The sequence below is a fragment of the Acomys russatus genome, chromosome 16, assembly GCF_903995435.1.
Source record: "Acomys russatus chromosome 16, mAcoRus1.1, whole genome shotgun sequence".
Taxonomy (NCBI): Eukaryota; Metazoa; Chordata; class Mammalia; order Rodentia; family Muridae; genus Acomys; species Acomys russatus.
Genome location: NC_067152.1, coordinates 22,250,419 through 22,256,799, shown reverse-complemented (window position 1 = coordinate 22,256,799; position 6,381 = coordinate 22,250,419). Strand labels below are relative to the sequence as shown.

At 48.1% G+C, this 6,381-nt stretch overlaps 1 non-coding gene across 1 annotated transcript; it reads left to right on the top strand.

Annotated features, from left to right (window-relative positions):
• Positions 1-254: 254 nt before the first annotated feature.
• Trnaq-uug (transfer RNA glutamine (anticodon UUG)) lies at positions 255-326 on the top strand. Its single transcript has one exon. It is a non-coding gene; the product is annotated as a tRNA-Gln (tRNA).
• The last annotated feature ends 6,055 nt before the right edge of the window (positions 327-6,381 follow it).

The window sequence follows — 6,381 nt, the reverse complement described above, 5'->3', positions numbered from 1 at the left end:
CCAACCAGACAACCCGCCGTCCCCCCGGACTAGGGGGCCAGGGCCAGTATCCCTGGAGGAACACCGTAAGTGGTGACACTTGAGGGCCCGGGAACGTGTGGAACTCGTAACGACATAGTTACCTCGGTGGTTCCGTGTCTGCCCGCCACTGCGGCCATTGGCCAGAGGCCCAATCCAAGCGTAGCGAAGCTTAGAAAAGGTTGCCCAACGTCATGTGGCTTGAGAAGGCTGCCGGGCGCCTAAAGCCGCCAGCAGGTCCCATGGTGTAATGGTTAGCACTCTGGACTTTGAATCCAGCGATCCGAGTTCAAATCTCGGTGGGACCTCACTGATCCTTTTTCTTTTTCGGCCTTAGAATCCCTGTTTTGGGGCCTGCAGGAAGTAACAACAAACCCGAGGCCGCGCGGGGAATGCACTGACCTGCAGGACGGCCGTTCAGCTTCCCTCCCTGCGTCTCAACACGCTTACATTTCAGGAACAGCCTAGGCTGGAAGGCACTGCGCACGCGCGCTGAGTCGGGCAGAAAAATAGATGTGTTGATGGAAGACTGAACATTAACTTTACCCTAGAGTGAAAACGAAAGAACCCGAAGGCTCCCGAGGCTCTGCTGTCTGGGTACGGCGGCGCCCGGCGCGCCTGGAAGTCCCCGCCTCCTATTCTCTGATTGGCTGGTGTGCAGAACGCATGGCGGGATTGCTTTATGAACCGCGAATGAAATGGTCGGACAGGGCTGTGGGGGCGGGCAAATAGTGCCAGGGGACCTCTGATTGGTCACAAGCCAGTGGTTCCCGGAGGCTAGTGCCTTTAGGGGTCGGAGACCCGTGTTTTGATCTCGGCTCTTCCGTGCTCACGGAGATTCGTCGTCTTTCAATTAGACAACAGTCCCTCCTTGGTAGGCGCACAGCTGATCAGGACTGTTTCTCAACGTCCATGGGGTGTTCCTCCGAGCGGAGGACAGGAATCGCCGAGGGCTCCTCCAGCAGCATCGCGCGGGTGTGCGTGGGACCTGCGGGAAGAGGCGTACCTCCACGATAGGGTCAAAGATACATATACAGGGAGAGTTCTTTTTGCATTTCGTTTCTGAGGTTTGAGACGTGTTTGTCCCTGTGGGGTAAGTGACGAGGGAGCCTTGCTGACGCATTATGATCTCCCTACAGAGTGATTGGCACTGTGGCTATAGGTTCCCGCTCTTGGGAGGAAGCCATGGAGACAGAAAGGAACCCCACTGGTCTCCTATTACTCCACTAAGCACGCCTCTTCCCGACCTGACCTACGCACTCTTTAAAACATCTGAATGGATCAGTTTGAACGAGCCATCCCAGCCTCAAAAATATCAAGGCCTGAGAAGAGGGACACTTGCGCTACCAGAAAATAAAGTTGCTTGTCAACTGTACACAAAAGAGATTAAGATAATGTCTGGATGGATAAACGTACCTACGGATGGAACAGAATACAGAACCAAGATACAGCCCCACCTTTAATGGACAGTTTATAACAGGTGTCAAAAACAGAAAATTTAAATAATAATAAAAATAAAAGGTAGCACAACAGAGTAGGGAAAAGAACCTCCTTGACATCGGGCCGTTGTGCTTATATGGAAAAATATGAAATCAGATTTCTCTCTGATTTACACCAAGCACAGCAGTAAATCCCGCGAGAGTTGTTGACCTCACCGTGAAGGAAGCAGTGAAGCTTTGGATGACAGCACAGGGGAATACCTACATCTCTTCAGTTTAAACAAGGCCTTAATAAAAGACACAAACACTGTGCGTGCTACCTTATGCTCTGATTGAAAGATAGCTAGTAAGGAAGAGGACATGTCTGAGTGTGCTACTCAGTGGCAACTTGTGCAAAGCACTAGAAGGCCTGGCAGAATAAGGATACGCATGTGTAATACATAAGTAACAAATTAATGTCAATAAATAAATACTAAAACCCTGTAAGAAAACTGCCCGCAGAAAAATAGCAAAACCGTGGGCTACCGGCATAGCCCTGCTGGTAAAGTGCTTGCATGCAACCATGATGCCCTGAGGTCCATCCGCAGAACCCCTGTCAAAAACTGGGCACAGCAGCACTTGTTTATAGTCCCAGTGCTGGGGAAGTCCCAGTGTCCCCAGCAGGGTCTCTGGGGCTCACTGGCCAGCCAATAAGAGAACTTGTCTTTTTGTTAAAAAAAAAAAAAAAAAGAAAGAAAGAAAAAGAAAAAAGAAAGAAAGAAAGAAAAAACTGAGCAATGCCTGAAGAATCACACCTGAGGTTGATCTCTGGCTCCACATCTACATGCACACACATTTTAAATAGTGAAATCAAGAGGAAAATAGTCTAAGACTTTAGTAGGGGCCGGGCGGTGGTGGCGCACGCCTTTAATCCCAGCACTCGGAAGGCAGAGGCAGGTGGATCGCTGTGAGTTCGAGGCCAGGACAGCCAAAGCTACACAGAGAAACCCTGTCTCGAAAAGCTAAAAAAAAAATTAAAAAAAAAAAAAGACTTTAGTGGGTACCTCACTTTGGACACCCACAACAGCCACAAACATGTGAGAAGGTGCAGCAGATCACTAAAGAGGGCACCTGGATGTCACACGCCCACCTGACGACAATGCTCAGTGTCTACAGGGACATGGGACAAGACGGGCTGGAAGCCTAGGTCAGCAGGACACTTAAACAAAGCTCTCAGCCTGGCCTCTTTAGAACATGCGTTCATTCACATAGGCACACATACGTAAATAGGATAATTCCCTCCACACACGGGTATGGCCCAGCATCATGGGACATCCCTATTAATACCAGTATCCAGCACTTGGCAGGGAGAGGTCGGAGGTTTGCTGTGAGTCTGAGTTCAGCCTGGGGGTACACGGTAAGTTCAAGGCTAAATAGCAAAACCTTATTTCCAAAAAACAAAACAAAACAAAAACCCAGGTATGCGTACACATTGTTCTGCTTGTATATTATATTTTTACACAAAGCTTTAAATGCTCAAAAATCTAGGGGATAGAAAGATGGTTCAATAGTGAAGAGCACTGGCTGCCCTTCCAGAAGACCAGAGTTCAATTGCCAGCACACAGCTGTCTGTGGCTCCAGTTCTAGGCAACCCGATGTCCTCTTTTGGCCTTTGTGGGCATCTGGCATACATGTGGTGCACAAACACAAGGCAAAATATTAATACATATAAAATAAATAATAAATCTTTACAAATTACTTAAAACGATTATGGGTTGAACGCCTGAGACCCCACAGCTGAGGAGGGTGAGGTAAGAGAATTAAGGGTTCAAGGCCAGCCTAGGCTACATAGTAAGACAGTCTAGGCTCAGTTGATAAGAGCCTTGGCTGTGCTTTCAGAGGACCTGGGTTTGAGTCCCAGCACCTACATGGTGCTCACAACTGTCTGTAACTCCAAATCCAGGGGCTCCAATGCTCTTTTCTGGCCTCTCAGACACTTCGTGCATGTGCACACACACACATACACACACACACACACACACACACACACGGAAAATATTCATACACTTAAAAATAAATAAGCAGCTTATTTGGTAGGGTGCTTGTCTAGCATGCAGAAAACCTTATGTTCCATCCATAGCAGCAGATACATGGTGAACTTTCAGGAGGTAGAGGCAGAAAAAACAGGTATTAAAGGTCATGTCCAACTCTAATAGGGAGTTGAAGGCTAGCTTGGGACACAACAGAGACTGTCTCAAAAAAAAAAAAAAAAAAAAAAAAGCTTATTTTAGCCAACCATGATGGCATCCACTTTTTGTTATAGCACTTGGGAGTCAGAGGCAGGCAGATCTCCATGAATATGGGGACAGTCTGGTCTACATACTGAGTTCCAGAACCTCCCAAGATGTATAGAAAGACCCTGATTCAAACCAATAAGTAAAGAAAAGAAAGAAAGAAAGAAATTTTAAAAAAGACTTTGTCTAAGCTGGGTGGTGGCAGCACACACCTTTAATCCCAGTACTCTGGGAGGCAGAAGCAGGCGGATCTCTGAGTTTGAGGCCAGCCTGGTCTACAGAGTGAGTTCAAAGACAGCCAAGGCTACACAAAGAAACCCCGTGGAGGGTGGGGCGGAGAAAGACTTTGTCTAAAACAAAAGCTATCCAGCAATATGGTTTTGCTTTACTAGATAGGAGGGTGCATGTATAAGACCAGTTGTCATACAGAGACCTGGATAAAACCCATCCTCCCTCAGTTGGCTAGATCTATCTGGGTAAGCAGTTTGAATGTACTAAGCCTCTTTGGTAAAAAAAAAGTAACAGTGGTGCCTTATGCCTGTCAGTGTTTCAAGAATTAGTAAAACAAGCAGAAGAACCCTGGCTAGGTGTATTGTCCCATGCCTATAATCCCAACACCTGAAAAGTAGGAACAGCAGGATCAGAAATTTAAGGTCATCCTCCACTACACAAGCAAGATCAAGGCCAGCGTGGGCTCCTTGAGATTCTGTCAGAGAAAGAAAGAGGCCAGTGAGATGCCTCAGTGGGTGAAGTCACTTACCACCCGAGCCTGGTGACCTGAGTTCCACTCCTGAACCTGCGTAAGGAGGAAGGACAGAACTGACTGCCGAAGGTTGTCCTCTGAGCCCTGCACACAGCTTGACACACATTTACCTCCACCCAACTCTTCAGGAACCCAGGTAATGTGACATTGAGAGAAGGTGGAAGCACTTCTGTCTGGACCAGTCTGTGCTACGTCCAACAATGGTAACTTCTAGAAAGACAACCAGAATAGTGAAGGTCTAGGAGCTTGAGTACTAGAAAGAAGAAACCCTGACTCGAGGGCAAAAAACTTAGAGAGCACAGACAGCTATGTAGTGTATTTGCTTTTGCGTTCTTAGTCTGGGCTACAGTGGAGGCGGAGGATGAGGACTCAGGGGAGGAAGGTGAAAAGGCAGTTAGGACGAACAGTGGGACAGTCCTGAGAGATGGGGCTTCTGATGCCTAGAATTGTTCTGGGGAACTTCAAGACCTCTGTCTGCTGTGGCATCAGAAGCTTCTGCACTGGGGAAGAGATGGGCACCGCCCACGTCAGGCCAGGCCGACTCATCTCCCACTCCCAGTGAGTCCTCACTTCTCACTCTGAGCTTCACCGGCCATGAGCTTTCAAACCAGTTTTCCACGAGTTTTCCCCTTTTTGTTTGTTTGTTTGTTTGTTGACTCATTGGCATTAAGACAGTCAGTCAGATAACATTTTGCCAATACACACACACACACACACACACACACACACACACACACACACACGCGCGCGCGCGCGCACACACACACACCCCTGAAATAAAAGTTTAAGAAACATGATATGGGCTGAAAAGGTGGCTCAGTGGTTAAGAGCACCAACTCCTCTTGCAGAGGGTCTGGGTTTGATGCCCAGCACCCACACCGTCTGTAGCTGCACTTCCTGGGAATCCAGAGCCTTCCTCCTGACCGCCTTGGTGCATGAAGTATGCATGAGGTACACAGACATACATACCTAGATGAAACAAATAAATCTAATTGAGATGGGAGTCGGGACAATGATCCAGATGTGGTGGTTGCACACCTGCAACCTGTCTCGAAAGACAAACAAACAAACAAACAAACAAAAAACCCATCATTCCTCTGTTCTTTTTCGCGTTCCAGCTTCGCTGACCCCTGTCTTCCCCCCTTCCGAGCCCCTGTAGCTTTGGAGGAAACCTCTCTTTTCTCAAGACAGTCCCTGCTCATGGTTTTCTTCCCGAGAAAGGACAGATGGGCTGTTTTTTTGGAATGTACCACAGAATGATGCCGTCTGTAGCATGATGTCCCAGTCTGAGTCACCAGCAGAGGGCAGCACCCTGGCACCAGCAAAGCTGCGTTTACATCCTTACTCCCGGAAGCCCTCCCTTCCTTGTCTTGGTTTTCACTTGCAGATAAAATAATGTGCAAGGCATGGTGGCGCACGCCTTTAATCCCAGCACTCGGGAGGCAGAGGCAGGCGGATCGCTGTGAGTTTGAGGCCAGCCTGGTCTACAAAGAGAGTCCAGGATAGCCAAAGCTACCCAGAGAAACCTTGTCTTGAAAAACCAAAACCAAAACCAACAAACAAACAAGCAAACAAAAAACGTTAAAATGTACCTGCACCACTTATCACACTGTTTAGCACACAGTAGCCTGTGAATTGCACAGACTCCTCTCATCCTGTTGGCCAGCACCCTCCAAGGTCAATGAAATAAAGCAAGCCTTGGCCTCAAGGAATCTGAGCTCCTTAAAAGAAAGAGGGGCAGGGGGAGTAATTGGAGCTAGAGAGACAGCTCAGTGGTTAAGAGAGTTTGCTGCTCTTGCAGACGACCAGTTTGATTCCCAGCATCCACATGGCAGCTCAAACCCATCTGTAACTTCAGTTCCAGAGGATCCAGTGTCCTCTTTCTGGC